Genomic DNA, 22298 nt, shown 5'->3' with positions numbered 1-22298 from the left:
GGAGCTCTGGGAATTGTAGTTCTGAGAGGGGAACATGTGTCTCCTACAAAGCATGTTTAACCGATTACCCCTCCCAAAATTATTTGGGAAAACCATGACTGTTTAAAGTGGTGCTGTAGCACTTTAAATGGGTGGTGTGAATGTGCACTAAGTTATACTCAGAGTATACCCAATGAAATCGAAAGATTTAAGTCAGTCACACATCCATTGATTTCAATAGGTCTACTCAGAGTATGACTCAGTTGCATTTAGTCTTATGGAAGTTAAGTCCTATTTCAATGGAATTACTCTACTAACTAAATCTGGATCCTTTTTTTTTTAATGCAGCTGTTGATGCTATTTAGGCCTTATTCTGGGACACAACATATCAATGGAAGTTGGAGTGCAATATTTATTTATTTATTTAAGAACTGGCATGAAGAACTTTGCAAATGCAACCCTAACTAGTTCTCACATTTTGGCCACTGGAACTGAGACTGAACCCACCATGAGCCAAAATAAAGAAACTATCTGGGCATAGTTTAATGGCAGCACATTTTAGATGGCTCTTCAAAATCTTCAGCTCCTTTGATCATTAAAAAACAAAAGCATGGCATGATCAAACATGCTCCTTTGGCAGAAGAAGCATTTATCAGGGAATTCTTAACAATAAGCATGGACGAGAATCTATGAAACACACTCTTTCTTCCACTACAGGCTTACTATAAAACACTGGACCATGGGGAAGTGCTTGACTCATTCAGGATACATTGTCTATGATCCCAGGACAATAGTGAGGACCAATCTGCATGGTCAGGGGCCAATGTGAATTGAGATTGTGCCCTGCATAGTGTCAGAAAACCTTGTGTGTCATACTGGGTTCCTGAGATGGCAAACAGAGATTCCTCAGCTGACAAATCAATGTGGGTATTATTCAGAGTGTAAGAAATTTGAGGGAAACTGCTTCAATGGACACAAAGTCTATCGAAAGCAGGAGGAGTTGTTTCACCCAAGGATGACTATGCACTAGCTCATCTAGTTATTTTTTCCAAATTTCAAACACTGACTAAGTAATAGCTGCAAGACAGTGTTCGGAATGAGCTGTGCTTGCACATAAGTATTCATGAGCCTTGATGTGGCCATAGTGTGAATTAAAACTGGCACAAGTGGTCTTTGTTGCAGAATTAATTTGGAGCGATAGTCATGCATTCCATTTTGTTACAGGAATCAAGACTTCCGTAAGAGCTGTCTTCTTCAAGTGCCACTTTCCATTACTTTGTGTTTGAACAATTATGGAACTTTGGTATATTGGCAATTATTTCTGAGTGCTTTGATCCGTGATAGCTCATCAGACTTCTCTGAATTTTACATATTCTTCTGTATGAATTCTATCTGGTGTGCATATGAGAGAGAAAGAACACAAGTACCTATGTTGATCATAAAAAGATAATTGTATTTAAAGCATATAAAATACATTCAAGAGCTCTGGATTGCAGAAACTGTTTTGTAGGAGAAGGCATTGGAAACAGATATACCTGCTCTTGCAGCTATTTATTGGCTTTACTTGGACATCCATACCTTCCAACTTCATCAATTCAAGAGCAACCTATTATAAATTTGCTCAGAACACTTGCAACTTGGTCAACTCGTTTACAGAAGAGCGGAGTGGAGCAATTAATGTAAATTTCCCCTTTGTACAGCAGGCTAGTATTGTCACACATTCACACATCCCTATGCTTCCACCATCCAGGCAAGCAAGAAACATTACCAGCTTGAGACACCCATCTTTAACCCCTGGCTTGAGTTTCCTTGCACCCAGTGGCGTAGCGTGGGTTGTCACCACCCGGGGCAAGGCAAGTAATTTGCACCCCCTAACCCGTGGATTTGCGCCCCCTAACCTGTGGATTTACACCCCCTAACCCTAACCCCCAGATGTTGCGCCCGGTGCGGCCGGCCCCCCCTGCACCCCCCACGCTACGCCACTGCTTGCACCTGATCTATCTCATACCAGGGATACAAAATTCTCAGAACTCTACGCAGAGGGAAACATAAAACTTAGCCTCCTCCGGTATCTCTCCAGATTCTCTCACAGTAACACCATAAACCACTTCTCCTCAGGAAAGCGCCTTGAAGGTGCACCGGTGTCATGTTCCTCCATGATTTTCTAATGACAACACTGACACCAAGATAGTTGACTTCATTCCTTTCTGTGGCAGCTGCTCTTTTAATTGCCTCCACCTATGAGGGCCCTAATACAGTTCCCCTCCTCTCCACAGGCCTTATTTATTTATTACATTTATCTCTTAAACTGATATGCCGTCTTTCCTCCAAGATGATCAAGGTGGCTTACATAGTCCCCCACTTTTTAGCCACTTCCCTCCCTAAGTTAGGCTGAGAGGCAATGACTGGCCCAAAATCACCCTGTATTCCTTCAGGGCCATGTGGGGATTTGAACCCAGTTTCCTAGGTCCTAGGTGGGATGCGGGTGATGCTGTGGTCTAAACCACTGAGCCTAGGGCTTGCCGATCAGAAGGTTGGAGGTTTGAATCCCTGCGATGGGGTGAGCTCCCGTTGCTCGGTCCCAGCTCCTGCCAACCTAGCAGTCCGAAAGCACATCAAAGTGCAAGTAGATAAATAGGTACCACTCTGGCGGGAAGGTAAACGGCGTTTCCATGCACTGCTCTGGTTTCACCAGAAGCGGCTTAGTCATGCTGGCCACATGACCCGGAAAAACTGGACGAACGTCGGCTCCCTCAACCAGTAAAGCGAGATGAGCGCTACAACCCCAGAGTCATTCGCGACTGGACTTAACGGTCAGGGGTCCTTTACCTTTACCTTTACCTCCCAGGTTTTAGCCTGAGACAGTCTAACCACTATACCACATTGGCTCTCCTCTGACATTTTTAATTTAACCCATCATGGTTGCTAAGGGGAGCACACTCCCAGCTTTGAAGCAGCAAGGCCTTTCAGCTTCCCTCTCCATGTAAAACACTGAACCCCATTCCTCTTGGCTTCCTCTTTTCCTGTCTTCTCAGTTGCTTCCAAAATCAGCTGTCTTTCCTCACATCTACCCCATCTCTCCAACAGACCTTAATTTCAACCACCCACAGGCCTGCCCACTCCTTTCCACCCTGTCCTCCCCTCACCCGCCATTTTCTAGCCATCTATCAGACCAGACTGTGGACAGCGTTTAGCAAGCATAGATCATCCTGGGTCATACTGAGCCAGGGAGAGACAGAGGGATAGAATGCCTGTGAGGATCCATCATTTTGAGAAGTCAACATTTCTTGTCTCTTCTGGGAGTTTTAATCCTCTGCATTTTATGCACCTCCATCTTTCAAGGGGCTTATGGGCTAGGTGCAGCTAGTTAGACGCCATGATGCATTAAACATATTTATCCAAGGGTGCTTCTTAACAAGCATCAACAATGCAAAATTAGAATTCTCTGTGAGTGCGGCACCTCAGAACAAATCTATTCGAACAATGAAGAGCTATATGCAAGGTACTCTAGTTAATGAAGTGTTCTGTGGTAATTAATTTGTCAGGTTCATTTCAGTATTCCAAACACATATACAGAGAGAAAGAGAAAGAGAAAGAAAGAAACTGGGCAAAAGCAGGAGTTCATAGTACAGCTAACAGGCCAAACCATTAAAAAAATGCAGAGTTATTCCTACAATAGGATTTTTATTCTTAGGACTGGTTCATATGGTGATCACTTGTAGCCAAGTAAGATTGTCTTCCATAAACACGGTTTTAACAATGAGTCTGTAAGTGACTGTGGAGGCCAATTCTGGATTGACACGTCCTTCCACATTGGGGACATTGGTTTCTGGGAGGGAGTTGATCACGATGTGGATTTGCCAAGCGTGTCTTCCTCTTAGCACGTTTCTCCCTTTCGTCCTGAGTTCAAGTGTCTTCAAAGCCCGTGACGCCTTTGGTAAAGGCTGTTCTCCAATTGGAGGGCTCGCAGGCAAGTGTTTCCCAATTGTTGGTGTTTATACTACATTTTTAAAAATTTGCCTTGAGACAGCCTTTAAACCTCTTTTGTTGACCACCAGCATTACACTTTCCATTTTTAAGTTCGGAATAGAGTAACATGAGAATCACTTTCATATGGTTTGATCCCATTTATCTGGTAACATTTTAAGGCAGGAATCACATGAGAAATGCTGATTGAATTAGTGCTACCATTACCATAGTCAGCAACCTTGATGCTCATGGTAAGCCTATCTGCAGTGAGGAAACACCTCTTTTTTGGTAGTACCTGTGATAGTGGATGTGCCAAGGGTCCTCTTCCTCATACAAAGAGGTGACATGATGCACCACTTTGGTGTTACCAAGCAGAGTGAGTGGTTTGAGTGTTGGACTAGGACCTGGGAGACCAGGGTTCAAATCCCCACTCTGCCATCACTGGGGTCACCTTGGACCGGTCGCTGCCTCTCAGCTGAATCTGCCTTATGGGGGTGGTGGGTGAGGGCTCCCACACAACTCAATTATGACTGAGCATGCTCAGTGTGTACAATCTGCTGACTGTATAATGTTGAAAAAACCATTGTGGTGGGGGGAATGGAGAGGGGGGAATACTACTGATGGGGAGGGGTAGAATGGAACAGGGAGCACTGCAATCTTTTGTTGCAGTTCCCACTTGTCACCTTATATTTTTAATCTAAGTTTGCCTAATTTTCATCTGCCTCTTTGAAACGAGCATATGTGTGTGCTGTTGAGAATTTAAGTTGTGCTTGCCATGTGAAAAGCCGTGAGTACGTAAACAGCCAAAATTCTAGCAAAATACATTCTGATGCAGTGCAATTTCTGAATTTGCTGGTTTGTCAGTAGATGGCACACTGACTGTACAAATTCCAGAAATTCTGTTGTTTAAGCCTTTCCTGAACTGTACACCTTAGGAAAACATCAATTCTAAGGACCAAGTTATTTGGCAGAGCTGTATCAGTAAAAGGGGTGGCGACCTGGATCATAAACTGATAGAGAATTTGGGGTGGAATTCTCAAATACATTTTAAATAAATGGTGAGCCCCCCATTCAGTGTTTTAAACTGGAAGTACTTATATGTATTAACTGCATACCTATGTGTGCTATTTTTTTCAACAATATTAAATTGGGTTTAGAATGACCCTAGAGATGATCATAAATTGATTTATTTTCCACTTACAGGTAAGAATCAAATTAGGAAAGTAAACAATAACTCACTCACTTCTGCCCCCTGAAGCACCAAGTACAGTATCTCCAAATCGTGTACATAATAATATTACAAATAGAACACAGATAACATAGAGGGAAAACAACCTTTTAAAATAGTTTTCTATGCTGGGTTGCCAGGTCACTTGACTGAGCTGAATAGGCTTAGGATCCAGCCTAAATTACTCTTCTCAAGTGATAAGGGGGCAAGTAAGGGTAGATTTAAATTAAAAAGTAAGAAATAAGTTTTGAAATCATAGCCATAATCATGTTGACTCATAAACCCTGGGATGCTTCTGTTAGAAATGAAGACAGAAAGTCTCTCCATCTAAATAATAAACATTCGTTCATTTTATTAGTATGTTCCAGAGGACTATTGAATAACATGAATTTTGGGGGAAATCACGAATTAAAATTTGCTATTAAATCCCTCACCTTGAATTATACCTAAAAGCGAACTGGAAATAAATAGTGAGCAGAGTGCATAGAGGTCAACTGTTCCTTTCTTCAATAGCTGAACTGTCAGTAAAGTTGCTAAAATTGTGATAGCTCTGCTGTTGAAAAACATTGGTTTTAGGCACATCTAAATGGTCTAAGTGGAGCCCTAAGAAAAAGACACTATTGATCCAAATTCAAGGTCACAGAGATGCTTCTTGCTGGAATTATAGTAGGGATGTACAAGGGCCCCCAAGATCCACCTTGTATGTGTATCTCTTCATTGTGCTGTCACCACTTACATCCGTGCTCTGCGTTTCAAGCTGCTCTGTATAAAACAAAGCTCTGTTTTCTCCATTCACTATACCGGGGAATCCAAAGGTGGTTTTAGTGTAGTCCCTTTTTGGCCAAAGTGGGTGAAATTTATAGGTCCAGGAGCCCTTCAGAGTGGATTAAGTCTCTCAGATTGTCAGCAGTTACACACAGGGGACTTTTAAGTTGGTTTTTTAAAAGGAGGAGGAGGGGGGGGAGATCTATAACTTCTTCATTTTCTGCCAGAACTGTATATTGGTGGTGTTGCAAGGATGAGCTTGAATCCTCAAGAATGACTGGGGTGGGGAAAATGACACCAGCAGCAAGACTCTTCTCATCCCAAGGATCATTGCTGAGTGGTAGGCTTCTGTGGCCCTCCTCCAAGATTTGGGGATGCAAACTCTTCTCTCTAGGGGAGAGATCTTTCTTGGTATATCTGCATAGGGGTACATACAGATCCACCTAAAAACAAAGCGTGTTCTCCTTCATGGAGAGCAAGAGTTGTGGTGGGGGCCGCCAGGACACTCCAAAGTTGAAGGCGGGCTAATTGATCGTTGGCCACTGATGCGATTGGGGTTTCCCTTGTTGTTGGGAAGAAGTAAATGTTGCCATTTGTTGATTGACAGCCAGAAATGCTAAAACTCCTTGCACGAGGCTAGGGCTCCTCTTTTCGCCCGTGCATCGGATTGCCCATCCCCCCCTCCCTAGAATTAGGGTTGTTCGCTTTGACCTTGCCATGCCTGTCATGGGGTCGTCTGCTCTTGGGGCAGGGGCCCGGTAAGAAACTTGTCCATCTGGCTGATTGGCTGGGGCCATTTGGTTTTTGCCTACTGCATAGCAAATCATCACAACTTGTAAGGTTGCGGTTAGGCACTGGTTTATGGTTTGGTTGGTTGAGGGGCATGGATTGGCTGTGCCTGCCCCTCTAATGCTGCTGCTGCAAGGGATTCCGTTAAAGGAATTGGGGGCTAACTATTGCTTGTCCACTCTGTCAAGGGGGCTCAGGCCATAGCAATGAGCTCCTGGTTGCATTTGGGGAGGGCTGAGGGCAGCTTCCCTGCTCTGTCGCTACCCCCAAGTCTATTCCCCTTTTCTGACTTTCGCATCGTGCGGAATGTCAGTCTGTCCCCCGTGGTGGGGGCAGATAGTCACAACCTATGCCTAAGCAACCACTCACATTTTTGTATTTTAATAAAGTTGTGGCCAAAATTATGCCAAAAACCTTAAACAAAAATTCTGTGTGATGTGTGAGTTATTGGGGTGGCCCTGGGGACCTCGACACGCAAACATAATTTTTAAATATTTAATCCAATATCCCCCCCCCCAAAAAAATCACTGTGATTAGAATGTCCTCGGAAAATAATTTGCTGTGATTAAAGTCCATCAAAATGAAAGATACCCCACTTCTGTTGAGCTCAGCCTAATCAGGTTGGTTTCACTTAAAAATAAATAAATGCAGTGGTCACTATAAAAATCCAAGACCACACAGCAACTCTTGGCTTTAGAGATTCCCTGATCCAATTCATAATGCTTCCTTAATAGTTCTAACTGATTCAGGCATGTGAAAACCTCACCCAAGTTACCCCCATTTGCTTTGCAATTTGCAAAGAGCCAATGTGCTCCCCTGGTGGAGAGAAGCAGTTATTCTTTCAGACTTCAGTTATGAAAACTCTCGAGGCTGTAGTGGTTTCTAGGCAATAGCAGAAATTTCATATTGCACATTTGAAAAGCGTAATGCTGTAAGAACAGAGAGAAGTGGTGTTGACTTAAGAACCTTTCTTCGCAAAGCTCAGAGGGGAAAGTAATGTTACAGAAATGGAGGAAAAGATGGTGGATTTATCAGGGATTACTTGAAAAATATATCTGAAGTGGGTATAAATCTTCCATATTAAATATTCTAAAATGCTTTTGCTGAGCTCGTCTTACACATAGACAATTGGGAAATCTCAAAATACATGGTTAAATCTGTGTGATACAGAAAGGGAAGCTGAGACAAAGAAAGGAAAGGAACCACAGTAAGGATCATTTGAGAGTCAACAATTGCGCTTCTAAACCATTTCACTTTTAAGACCCTTCACTGCTGTACTTAGCATGCCATGAACCAAGGGGCATAAATGTAATATTTTTTGAAGAAGAGACAAAGAGGTATTGGTTGAAATGTGTTTGACTTCATTCATAGCAATTTAATGTAGTGACTAACAAGCTGTGGCTCAAGAGCCTCGAATAGAGGCTCTTTGCTGTAGTGGTCAGTCTGGAGGCTTATGCGATCATCTGTCTTCAGCAGTGCTGTACCAGGAGGGGGAAAGAGAGGCAAAGGGGGAGGTTAGCATGGTACAAAAACACCAGCAGCACTCTTCCTGACAATTCAGCACTAACCTCTCCACCGCATTGCCCCAACTTTCCAGTAAGGAGCAGTGACACAGGAGGTCAAGTAAACTCCTCTGTCCCTCTATGCCAACCAATACTGACTCATTGAAGCTTATCAAAGGGTCCTCAATGGCAAACTCAGAAGTGGTAGGAATACTTACCTGGAAAACAGTTTTGCACAGCTTTGCATCTTTGGTGCTGGAATGCTTCAAGGGACGTATTTTGTTTTTAAAGAAAATTCCATATCACCTCTTCTGGGATACACAAAACCTTGAGGCTGTTCGGTTTGGATCACACATTGGCTGCATTCACTCCATTTCCCTGATGTTTCTACGCAATCGTTTCTGCATTTTTTGAGATCTTTTGCACAATGTAAAAGCATCTTATTGAAATCTGGTGGAAGTTTAGAGCTCATTTCTGTGTTAACTGCTTCCGGGGGGGGGGGGTGGATCTGTCTGTGACCCTGTTAACATGGAAAATCACTAGAGTTTTGTACTGTAATTTCCTCTTTTTCATGGCTCATGTCACGTGACAAAATTTGGAGTGGTATTTTGGCAGACAATTCTTTCCTTCCTTCTTCATGGAGGATCAGAATCACCCATGTGCATAAAGGAACATGACATGGCCAGTAACATCTGCCACTGTGTCACACCACACCCACTGCTGTGTTCCAGTGTGTTCAAATCATTTTTTTAAAAAAAAAGAATTTGGACTAAACATTTCCAGTGAAGTTCTGTAAAAAAAGGTAAAGGTAAATGACCCCTGGGCAGTTAAGTCCAGTCAAAGGCAACTATGGGGTTGTGGCACTCATCTGGCTTTCAGGCCGAGGGAGATGGTGTTTGTTCACAGACAGCTTTCTGGGTCATGTGGCCATGTGACTAAACTGCTTCTGGCACAACGGAACACAGTGACAGAAGTCAGAGCACATGGAAACGCCGTTTACCTTCCCGCCACAGCTGTACCTATTTAGCTATTTGCACTGCTGTGCTTTCAAACTGCTAGGTTGACAGAAGCTGGGACACAGTAACGGGAGCTCACCCCGTCACGGGGATTCGAACCACCGATCTTCTGATTGGCAAACCCAAGTGGCTCAGTGATTTAGACCACAGCACCACCTGCTCCCAAAAAGGAAGCTCTGAAGAAGCTGCTTGACTGTGGTGCGACCTTGGAAGGTGATGAAGGTGAGGTCATGAGAGCAGTGGCGTAGCGTGGGTTGTCAGCACCCGGGGCAAGGCAAGTAATTTGCGCCCCCTAATCCATGGATTTGCGCCCCCTAACCCGTGGATTTGTCCTAACCCCAGATGTTGCGCCCGGTGCGGCCGGCCCCCCTGCACCCCCCACGCTACGCCACTGCATGAGAGATTGTTTAGCAGAGGCTAGAAGGCCAACTTATCAGGGATGCTGGAGTCATGAATTCTCTGCATCACTGTGGGATTGGGGTAGATGACCTTTGAGGTCAAACTCTATGGTTCTTTTTCATATTTTTCCACATCTCATTAGATAAACTGCAGAATACTAGCACAGGACTTTTAGATCAAGCTATCATATAAATAACAGTAAGCAATGCACAATACAGTTTGTTAGATCACAGAAAGTGTACACAACAGAAATTGTAAACCGAGCCCCTGCTATGAGTCTCTAAATAATGTGCTGATCTCAGAGTTATAGATCCAGTGTCCCAAGATGGATTACAGGAAATGAAATTTATGTGTTCAGCTTCACTGCCCTGCCTGAAATAGAATGGGATGGCATTGCTATATATATATTTTTCTGATCATTCTTCAGCTTATTTGTTATTGGCTAGTGTTCAAGATTTACTTGGCAAATGCAGATCTAACCATCCCTGAAGACAGGAGATATGTATTTTGTCTTATATTGAGGCAAGAGTTAATCAGACTATAAATGTACTGGGCAAATTATCATCTTCCAGATGTAAACCATTTCCAACAAAGAGCCACAATAGAAATGACATTCATTAGGCTGTCACAGGAATAATCAAAGTGTTTCAGAAATTAGGGGAGGACAATAGGTTTGTGCTTGTTATTAAATATTGGACACATTTATCAGCCTTGAAGAGCCGTGTTTGCTACAGCAGCCAAGAATAATATTTTGATTTACCTTCTTTCTAGTGGGGCGACGTCTTACTAAGAGTGAATGCCCATCTGGCCAGATATTTTCTCCAAAACTGATCAGTCCCGGATGCTACAGAAGAAGTGGATGAGAAAAAACAACCCACCACATGCTTAGAGAATGATATTTTACCCTTCTCAGTCTTTTCTGTGGATTCCTTGTCTTCTTTACCTATCACCACACCTTACCATATGCAAATCAATAGATGTTTCTCTATCCTTCAAGAAGAAGTATCTCCCCAAATCCATAACATCCCCCAACAAAATCCTTGAGGGAACACCCACCCACCATTACTGAAGGGTGCTGATGTCCATCAGTCTTTCATGGGCACCCCTGCTTTTTCCCTGTAGACCCCACCCCCCATGATTCCTATTTGTGTACCCATCCCAAAATGGTACAGTCTGCCTTGTAGAATAGCCATAGAGAATAACAACCATGATCCTGAAATTTGGTGGGCTTCATCTCCTCAGAAGGGGTGACCATGCCTGCAAATTGCAATCAAGTCTGGCGGAAAGATAAAAGCAGCATATAATATCAAACAATTTTATAGGTACTTCTCCACCAGAAAGATGGCGATCGCAACTTTGCAAAAACTGCTAAACATCTTTAGCACCCCAGCAAAAACGAAGCTCCTAGGATTCCTTGACAAAAGCTATGACAACCCATTTTAAAATAAATAACTTAAAGCAACATCACAGAGCTATGATTTCCATCCTTCTTATGGAGGAGCAATGAAAACCTTAGAGTTTAAATCCATAATGTAGTAGTAGCTCCTTCTTGAAATATACAGTGCATACTGCAGAAAGGACAGGAATTCTCCAATAATGTATTAGTTATTACAACTGGGTTTGCTGGGTTTTTTAAAAAATCCCACCCTACTATTTCATCATTGGAGGAAACAACATAATTCAGAATTTACAGAAAGCAGGGGAATAACCAGAGAGTCCTGTTTGTCTTCTACAAGGGACCAATTGGTCTGCTTTGGCTTGCTAAGTATGTTTTAAAACAGGTTCTTGGGAAAATAAAATGCCACAATGTTAATCCATTCTCAGGGCAAGAACGAAAAATGACACATCAATTATTTGTCCTGACGAGCTAACGAGAATGGGGAAAGGTACAATCTCATTACCAACTTAATCTTCTGGCAGTTGCTGGATGCGATACAAGTGATTCTATCAAACTGGAAACAAAGGGATTATTTCAGGGGCCAATTATGCAAGCCCAAATACTCTCGACATATGAAGTGGGTTGATCTGAAAGCCCATGGCACTGGCGAAGTTGACGGCAGACAGAATTCTGTTGGCAGCATGTAATTTGTTTCTTTAATGAGATTATTTTTCATGCAAGTATTGCGTAGCCTTCCATTGTTTCACATTTGTGGGCTTCTGCAGCTGCCAGGCCAGGTTTCTTTCCTTGTGACTGCTGATATTTTGGGTGGACAAATGGCTAGCCTTTGGCTGGCATTCCCTGAGTCCACTTTGATAATTAGATCCTACTAATGCTACTTCAACTAGGGATGGATAACCAGGCATTGTTGGACTACAGCTCCGGTCTCTCCTGACCACAGGGCATGCTGGCTTAGGCTGCTGCAGTTGGAGTGTCAACAACAACAGCAAGCCTACAGGTTAGTCCCTGCTGACCTAAACAGTCAATAGCAGGGGTCAACAAGGCTTGGGCCATATCACTCCCGTGGAGATCCTCTGTGGGCCGGGCCAGTGCAACGCAGCACCAAAAATTGCTTCTGCGCTCATGGGCACAATGTTTCTCATTAAGGAAACAAGTGACCACTTCCGGCCTATGGGCCTTAGGTTACCGACCTCTGGTCAATAGCATGATGTGCCTCATACTGTCCTCCTTAGTGACTTGGGTCATGGAGAATAGATGCTGAAGAATGTGTATTCAAGAAGATGACCACCCCAAATGTCGAAGTGTAATGTGGGTCATGAGGCCATGTGGGCTAGCCTTGCCTCCTACAATTAAAGCATTGCCTCGCTGTTTGTCTGCACATCCGAATGAGTTCTACTACAGATGTCCATATGTATAGGTTTGTAATGTTTCATAATGTTTTCTCCAATATATTTTTGCGTGCAATTTTTCCAGGTATATGCATTCTGGTACATTATTTTCCCTAATTGACATATTATATTCTAACATATACTAATACAGTGGTACCTCAGGTTACAGACTCCGCTAACCCAGAAGAAGTACCTCTGGTTAAGAACTTTACCTCAGGATGAGAACAGAAATTGCGTGCCGGCGGCAGCGGGAGGCCCCATTAGCTAAAGTGGTACCTCAGGTTAAGAACGGTTTCAGGTTAAGAACGGACCTCCGGAACGAATTAAGTTCATAACCAGAGGTACCACTGTATGACATGCACTTTTCATTAACATGCATATTTGTATACACATCCTTTCATTGGAGAACTGAATCACAAAATACGGTGGCAAGCACATTTCAAAGGAGAGCGGTGTTTTGGTTTGCAGGTTGGTTCAGGACGTGCAAATTTGGCAGGGATGCATTAGAATCCCTAATACCCCATCTGTATGTGCAGATAGAGAAGCACCTGTTTGTGACAGCATGTAATGCCGTCCTGCAATGATGCCACAGCCTCATACCATGGTCGACTGCCAGAGCCTATCCAGAGGCCAGATTAATTTCCCATACAATGGATGTGAAACAATATCAATCACTTTTGCTAATCAGATACAATTTATGGAACAGATACTTTGAGGCGAGGCTGGCCCATCACTAGTTTCCATGGGGATTCCCAGTGAAGAATGACAGCAAAGCATATGTTTTTCAGGGAGGGCATAATGTGGTCCACAAAATAATGGGCAGGAAATGGTTGTATATGAACCTAACCTTTTTACAGCTGCTGAATGAGAAAAACAGCTTTGAACTTTCGGGTCATTTGTCAGTTTGGTGTTGTGGGTTTAATTCTAAATTAGTCAATCTTTTTGAAATCATAAGGCTGAGAGAGAAACATGCATATTTATTCCTTTCTACCTTTCCTCATTCTTGTCAGCTACCTGATAGATGCACCAAAAATAAAAATAAAAAAATAGCAGCCTGGAACAAAGGCAGAAGCATTAATCAAAAACGAGATCTCCTGCTTCTCTGTCAATAAAAAAAACTTCACTGTGCTGTGTTTCACTATTCGTGACATCTGCCATAATACTCAGATACATATTTTATCTACTATTTGAATGAACCATTATTAAAATATCATTCACTAGTTGAAATGGGGGGCAATCCTTTTGTACAACTCACTTCTGAGACAATGGAATGCCTGGGACCTTTCTCCAAATGACCCTTCCAGGACTTTTCTATTCATTTTGCAGAAACCTCTTTTAGCTAGTCCTCACATTAGAATTCCCCCTTCTAGTAACTTCCACCTCTCCATAGGTTTAAAAACAAACAAACAAACAAACACAGTTTATACTCTTTATAAAATTGAATCTGCAATCCCACAGGAAGAGAGTGGTGGGACAATGTCAGGGACAATCTGAAGTGGATAAATGGATGTGAGGGAAAAGGTTGTGTCTTCCTCTCCTTGCTGCTTCTCTGCTTTGAGTAATCCTTTGAGGATGAGTTTGAGTACTTTGAGTATGAAGTTGCTTTTGATTTTTTTGAAAAATGGAAATGGGGCTTAGGGAACAATCCTATACACAAGAAGCTGGTGTAAACCAACATAAAGCAGATCCAAACCTGCTGCTGCTCTGCCTAGTTTAAGCAGAGGTAAAATAATAGGTTTGCCATGTGTCCTCTTTTTCCAGAGGTAAAATTTCTGTCCGGGTAGATTTTTAAAATTTGCCAATATGTCTCTGGCTATAAGGGGACACAGGTGGTGCTGTGGTCTAAACCACTGGGCCTTGGGCTTGCCGATCAAAAGGTCGGTGGTTCAAATCCCTGCAATGGGGTGAGGTCCCGTCGCTCGTTCCCAGCGCCTGCCAACCTAGCAGTTCGAAAGCACACTAAAAGTGCAAGTAGATTAATTGGTACCGCTCCAGCGGGAAGATAAACAGCGTTTCCATGCACTGCTCTGGTGTCAGTGTTCTGTTGCGCCACATGACCTGGAAAAACAGTCTGTGGAGCGGACAAACACCAGCTCCCTCAGCCTGCAAAGTGAGATGAGTGCCGCAATCCCAGAGTCGCGACTGGACTTAACTGTCAGGGGTCCCTTTACCTTTACCTTTACTCTGGCTATACTTTCTTAGTAGACATAGACATAGACATAACTGGTTGTTGAAGACTCTTCTCTTCTACTGCCCCCCTCAGCAATATATCACAGATTTACCAGGCGCAGGAGTCCTGGACTTAAGCTTGCCAAGGCCAACAGCACAGAAGGCAGGCATCCTAGAAGAGGAGCCCTATAGAAGAACTGTACTTACTGTTGAGAGTAACCTGGGTCATGGTAGGTCTGTGAAGCAACACACCTGAAATAAAGTCATGCTTGCAGCTGACCAGACATTAGCCAGTGCCTTCTTTGACACCTTGGTCAGGTGTGTGCGCCCATGGAACATGCATACCCTCCAACATGCATCCGATGAAAATAGGGTTGTTATTTTATTTTATTATTTTTACCCTATCGATTGGACTGAGTTGCATCAGCCACTCTAGGCAGCTTCCAACATATTTAGAAACACAAGAAAACATTAAACATTAATGGCTGCCTTCTGAATGTCTTCTAAAGGTTGCAGAGCTACGTATCTCCTTGGCTAGGGGGGCATTCTGGGATCAAATCAGAAACTGGAACAGCTTCTGCAAATCTGTGGAAAATAAGGACACTTGGAGGGCCTGAGCATGTGGAACACCCCTCTTTTGATGTGCTTCTTCCTCCCATGGTACAGGGTAATGGCATACCAGATAATATATACATCTGGGATAAGACATTATTCATCAGAGGGGGTGGGGCATACAACAAAAATAGGCAGCAGTCTATGAGATACCATGGCAGATGCTTCCATGTAGATCCATTGAGTCCAAATCCTAGCTGTGGGGCATAAATGGCCCATAAGGCAGGTAAACCCTTGCTGAATTGATCCTACTCCCTTGTTTCCAAGCAAAGCCCTCAGAGCATCTTGTCAACTGAAAGCCTCAAGTTCCAACCAGTTTGACTGCTGCCATACAATGGCAGGTAGCAAATTAGAGTGTTTTGTGGATTTTATAAGACTAAATCCCGTTGTTTGCTAAATAGGATTTGGACTACTATTTTCATTACAGGATTTGGGGGAAGTACACCTGGGTGTTGCATTCTTGAGATTAGCCTTTAAAGACCTTACACCTTCCTGTGTGCATCCTTTGTTTGCTGTAATTACTGTACATAAGCATACCGACACAATTAGCTAAATTCCCCGGGACTTCAGAGGCAACAGCTTTCGAAGCAAACGCAGCCTTTTATTTCTAAACAAAAAAAGGGACAAATGACTAATTTTAGTAACAGTTGTAGGCTTTGCTCTTGCCAGTGTTTTTCCAACAGCTCGAGGAAAGTCAGAAGTGTGTCCAAGGCTTCGAGAAAAGCCACAGAAGCTGACAATGTGACAAATGCAAACAGCGCCCTTTGTCATTATGGAAATCGCTTGAACCCTCCTGTACGAGGAGAATCACAATGTAAAAAGAAGTAATTAAAGAAGCAAAATGCTCATTGGCTAGCATTGAAAACCTATCTCGAGGTCTGGCTGACAATTTCAGAATTTACATGGACTGGATTGTATGAGCATATCCAATGGGGGAGAGGATGCTATACAGAGGACGGCCGGTGCTGTTAATAATATAACGTGGTATGGGCATATTTATTTATCCGGACAATTTTTATGCCACTATTCAGCTGTAAAAGGCTTGTGATCTAAAAGGCATGACACAAAAAGAAGAAGGGATTGAGAAGGGAAATACAATCATACCTCGGGTTAAATGTGCTTCAGGTTGAGAATTTTCAGGTTACGCTCTGCAGTGACACAGAAGTAACGGAGCGTGTTACGTCTGGGTTTCGCCGCTCGTGCATGCGCAGATGCTCAAAATGACATCACGCGCAGGTGCGGAAGCAGTGAATCACGACCCACGCATGTGCAGACACTGGTTGCGTTGACTTCAGGATGCGAACGGGGCTCTGGAACGGATCTCATTCGCATCCAGAGGTACCACTGTAGTCACTCTGGACATGAGCATAATTGTCAAGTGCCCTGTTTTAAGCGGGGCAGTCCTGCTGATGCTGCCCTGAGCTCTGCCTTCATCCCAAAGCACCCTGGTTTCATAACATGGGTGGGTGAGAGCAGCAGCCAAGCATATACCCACGATGCCCAGGTGGACACGCTCCCAAGGGGTGTGTGGTGCGGAGGGTTCCCTCCCAGGCATGGGATAGGCACTTGGGTGCCTGGAGCGGCTTGTCTGCCTGCAGCCAGGGCCAAGCAAGCCACCCACAGGGGTGGAGTGAGCCACTCACGGGGGCAGAGCAAGCCTCCCATGGCAGACATTCAGCGCACCGCCCACCCGCATCTCCCGCGTCTCCCCCAAGCTGTCAAAATGAAGGGGGAAGGGGGGAATGCCGCCGGCAAAGCGGTGCAGCTCCTCCCTTACCCCGACGGCTCGGGGTAGGCTTGGGAGTCACGGGCGGGCAGTGCGCCAAATGTCACCCCCTCAGTGAGGGCACCTGGGGTGGACCGCCCCCACCCCTTTTCCCACAACCCTGGGTGAGAGTGAGAAGAGATCAGGCAGGTGGAGGGGGGGGGGACAAGAGCACAGATCATGCGGGTGGGAGAAAGAGAGTGGAAATTGGGCAGGCTGGTTGGTTGTACTGTGTGTCCTGCTTTCCCCTCTCAAAATGTTAGAGGGTATGCACTAGTTCTTAGTTACAAAGGGAGCAGTCCTAAGCATAGGCTTAAGTTAAGCTGGTGTGAAGTATGTCAGATCCCAACTGCATTCGAGAGTTGAGCTTCTGATGGCTGAGGGAAAATAAGCATTCAAAACGGAGTTTAGATTACATACCCATTCTGCCAGACATAATGGAAACCGTGGCTCAAAATATGTAGAGGGCACCATGCTTATGAAGGCTGTTCTAGAGACTGCAGTGTCCATTGCACAGACTGTAGAATTCCATGGTCCACGGAATTATATACATATCTACTCAGAAGCAAGTCCTCCTCAATTCAACGAGGTTTGCCTCAGCAGGAAATTTAGTTTGCATTTTCATGAGAAACTTCCTAATTCACACTTCTTGAACCATTATGCAAGTCAAAACACAATTATCTTTTGAGATCTGCACTTCTCCAGATTTTGTGATGACTCTCCACAACTAAACTGTGTTTCTATATATATGTGTGTGTGTGTGTGTGTGTGTGTGTGTGTATATATATATATATATGGACAATGTGCATCAAATGCATAATTTAGTGAACATAACATATAAAAATGCATTTCATTAGGGGGGAAAAGTATATTAGGAGAAGTCACCCTAAAATACTGCAAATTTTCTGTGGCAATTGTTTTTAAAGGAAATCTCTGCAGAACTGTGGATAACTGAATCAAAGGCAGAGAAACAGCGAGAAAGCAAATTTGACAGATTTGTCCATCTTCAGTTCACAAGTCAGTGAATATAAGATTGAACTCATTTGCGTTAAATGGCAGCAAAATTTCCCTATTTGGGAGGGGCGGTAGGTTTTTTTAAACCAGAAGAATTTGGTTGGCACTGTTTAATTTAAGGGAGAATTTGGTTGTTGACATCAAGGCAATAATCTCCTTTTCTTTTTCTTCCGTGGGAAGATCAGTGTTAACAAAACCTGGGGTTTTTTTAGCAGAAGCTGTGCCTGATTCAATTCCCCTGTTCCTTGCTGTGCTTTAGTCACTGGAGAAGCAGAGGCAAGGTCCAGGCCAGAGCAGCTGGAGTATGCATGATATGATAGTAATGTGGTACAGCTGCCAACTGACCCACATTTCACAGGTCAACCGTCCACTCAGACCTATGTGCAGAGCTCCACATGGCTTTAACTGCTGTCCAGCTGTTCCTTTCTTGGCATGCAGCCTGCCAAAATTACCCACCTCCTCCATGTCAAATATGGATTCTATGCTCAGTGCGGGGTGTGTGTGTGTAGAGGAAAGCCATCTACTTCACCTTGGCAGGACAAGTTGTTCCAAGCGATGCCATAGCAAACAAATGCTGTGTAATGGTATTGGTCCAGTTTCCAAAAAGATTATCAGAGTATCAAAATGGGGGCAATGGCGGTTTGCTAATGCTATTTTCTATCTTGAGGAAACTATTGATTTCAGAAAATGCCACTTTTTTTCTTGCCTCTTCATATCAGCATTGATAAGGTATATTGTTTAGGGAAGCTTTTAATGTTTGAGGCATTACTGTATTTTAATATTGTGTTGGAAGCCGCCCAGAGTGGCTGGGAAAACCCAGCCAGATGCGTGGGGTATAAATAATAAATTGTTGTTGTTTATTGTTGTTGTTTATTAACCTGTTATCCTTCTAGTATGAACAATGCAGTGAAATTCCCTTGTTAAGGCTTAGGGTAGGTTTAGAAAGATAAACGATTTTCCCCTTGGGAAACAGCTCTGCTTATTATTAATGTTTGTTATTAATAATAATTGATAATATAATAAATATTACTGATATTTTGTACTGTTTATTGAACTGAAGCACACACGTACACATAAAGGCCTCCAAGCGATTTACAACATGCATAGAAAAATGGTAGAAAATGCATTCTAATAAAAGCACATGCAATTAACTTAAAAATAAAAAATGCTTTAGCAGCACAGTTCACAAAAAACAGCAGCACTGTAATCACAGGATCATAGAATTGGACCATGAGGATCATCTTGTCTAACCCCCTGCAGTGCAGCAGACTTTTGTCCAACATGAGGTTTGAACCCATGACCCTAAGATTTAGAGCCTCATGCTCTATGGAGTGAGCTATCAGGGCCCATCAAAAGCCTGGGGTGGGGAGCTACACTTTTAACTGGCCCTGAAAATAATAATAATAATAATAATAATTTATTATTTGTACCCCGCCCATCTGGCTGGGTTTCCCCAGCCACTCTGGGCGGCTTCCATAGAAACAAAAAATACAGTAAGATATCACACGTTAAAAACTTCCCTGAACAGGGCTGCCTTAAGATGTCTTCTGAATGTCAGGTAGTTATTTATCGCTTTGACATCCGATTGGAGGGCGTTCCACAGGGCAGGCGCCACTACCGAGAAGGCCCTCTGCCTGGTTCCCTGTAGCTTTGCTTCTCGCAATGAGGGAACCGCCAGAAGGCCCTCGGCGCTGGACCTCAGCATCCGGGCAGAACGATGGGGGTGGAGACGCTCCTTCAGGTATACTGGGCCGAGGCCGTTTAGGGCTTTAAAGGTCAACACCAGTACTTTGAATTGTGCTCGGAAACGTACTGGGAGCCAATGTAGGTCTTTCAAGACCGGTGTTATGTGGTCTCGGCGGCCGCCCCAGTCACCAGTCTAGCTGCCGCATTCTGGATTAGTTGTAGTTTCCGAGTCACCTTCAAAGGTAGCCCCACGTAGAGCGCATTGCAGTAGTCCAAGCGGGAGATGACCAGAGCATGCACCACTCTGGCGAGACAGTCCGCGGGCAGGTAGGGTCTCAGCCTGCGTACCAGGTGGAGTTGGTAGACAGCTGCCCTGGACACAGAATTGAAAAGAAGTCAGTGAAGGCACTGGGCATGTGCCAATTCCCAGCCAAATCAGAGCTCATCCCTGGCAGTGTTTGAAAGGCCTGGCACCACATGCCTGACAAGGCAGGGGGGCACAGGGGAGGGAGACCTCCCACCCATTCTCTAATCCACTGCTGACACTCAAGCAGCATGTGAAGTACCATATTTTTCCATGTATAAGACAAGGATATTAAAATGTGGTGGTCGTCTTATACACGGATAGTGCATAGTGGGGCCGTGTTATTGGTTGCTGCCGGGAGCCGGAGGTTGTCAGCGGCTATTGGGTGTGTTTTTGGTGGCTGTGGCAAGGGCTGGTCTGGTAATTGGGCAGGCGATTGGCGGCTTTTTCGGGCGATGGGACAGTTGATAGGTGGCTCTGGTGACGCATCAGAGTGGCAGCACAGGCCAGGCGGGTGAGCGATTTTCAGCAATCCCTCCCAAAAAAGCTCAACAACTCTGGGCAATCTCCCCCCCCATTTTCTTAATTTGGAGTCCCCCAAAATAGGGGCGTCTTATCCACGGGGCGTGTTATGCACAGAAAAATATGGTATACAGTGAGAGGGTAGGAGGGATAAGGTTTGCAGGTGTGCAGATTGAAGAAGAAGAAGAAGAAGAGTTTGGATTTGATATCCTGCTTTATCACTACCCGAAGGAGTCTCAAAGCGGCTAACATTTTCCTTTCCCTTCCTCCCCCACAACAAACACAGCTGAGAGACTTCAAAGAAGTGTGACTGGCCCAATATCACCCAGCAGCTGCATGTGGAGGAGCGGAGACGCGAACCCGGTTCACCAGATTACGAGTCTACCGCTCTTAACCACTAGATTTAAGTTCTTTCCTAGCTTAGTTGTGTGTGTGTGTTTAGCAAGCTGGAGAAGAACTATCCAGGCTTGTTTTTTTGAAGCAGGCATTACAAAGTGCTGAAGTTTCCATACTGTGGAGTCAGAAAATACAAAATTCAGCAATATCACTTCACATAATAGTTAGCATTATTTATATAGCACTTTGGAGTGTTCAAATAGCGCCACACACATTACTTTGTTGTAATCTTTGCAGCCATCTTGTAAAGTAAGCCAATATTATTATTCCAGTTTCATTATCCCCTTATGGGAGTGGGTAGAGGATTATTCTTTCTGTCTGTTAGATTTATTATTATTGGCTAAGCAAATGGAGGCTTTCAATTTAACCGCCCTTTTCAGCATTCCATTCATAAGTTTGCCCATTTATTCTTAATGTGACATATCCCTTCATTCAGACATCAGGATGAAGTTAGTGAGCAAGTCCTGGTATTCAGGACAATGCTAAGTTGACTTAATTTATCGTTACATTTCTATGCTCCAAGGAGCTTAGGTGAGATGCATGGTTCTCTTGCTCCCCATTTTTTCCTAAAATCACACATACGGACACACATTGTAAGACAGATAAGGCTGAGAGACAGTGACTGGCCTAGTGGCTCGGTGATTTGAAATACAGTCTCCCACAGTCGTAGGCCAACAGCCAAGCCATTCCACCACACTGGATCATTGAACACAATAAATGCAGAACGGTTCTGCATAACCCCAACTCAGTCCCTATAGTAATTTTATAGGATCCAGCAGGACAATAATACACAGCACATTGTACACGGCACACTGTGATTCCACTCTTGAACATTGGGATACCAAGACAAAAATTCGTGTTATTTATTATTTTATTTATTTCATAAACATTATACACTGCTTAATTGCAAGAAACCTCAAAGCAGTTTATCAAACAAGACAAAAAATACAACCCTACTTTTTATTTTTCTAAAATTTCTATACCTTTCTTCATCCGAGGATTGCAGGGCAGTTTACAATATAAAAACATAAAAATACATAACAGTAACAAACAAAAACACTAACTCCTCCCCTGCTCAAATTTAAAAAGCCATAACTTGTTTAATTAGCCAAAGGCCTGGGAGAAGAGGAATGTTTTTGTCTGGCATCTAAAGATATGTAGTGAAGGCACCAGGCAAGCCTCCCTGGAGAGAACATTCCAGAGTGGGGAGCCACCACAGAAAAGGCCTGTTCCTGGGTTGCCACTCTCTGGGCCTCTCATGGAGAAGACACAAAAGAAGGGCCTCAGGTGATGATCGTTTTAAAATACTAAACCAGATTAAAATACTAAACCAGATTAAAATTACCTCAACTTCTTAAGCATCTTGGTTGGCGTGTCTAAACAGGAATATTTTTAG

This window comes from Podarcis filfolensis, assembly GCF_964270895.1.
Source record: "Podarcis filfolensis genome assembly, chromosome: 5".
Classification (NCBI taxonomy): Eukaryota; Metazoa; Chordata; class Lepidosauria; order Squamata; family Lacertidae; genus Podarcis; species Podarcis filfolensis.
The sequence above is the reverse complement of the archived record's forward strand: the minus strand, read 5'-3'. Positions refer to the sequence as shown.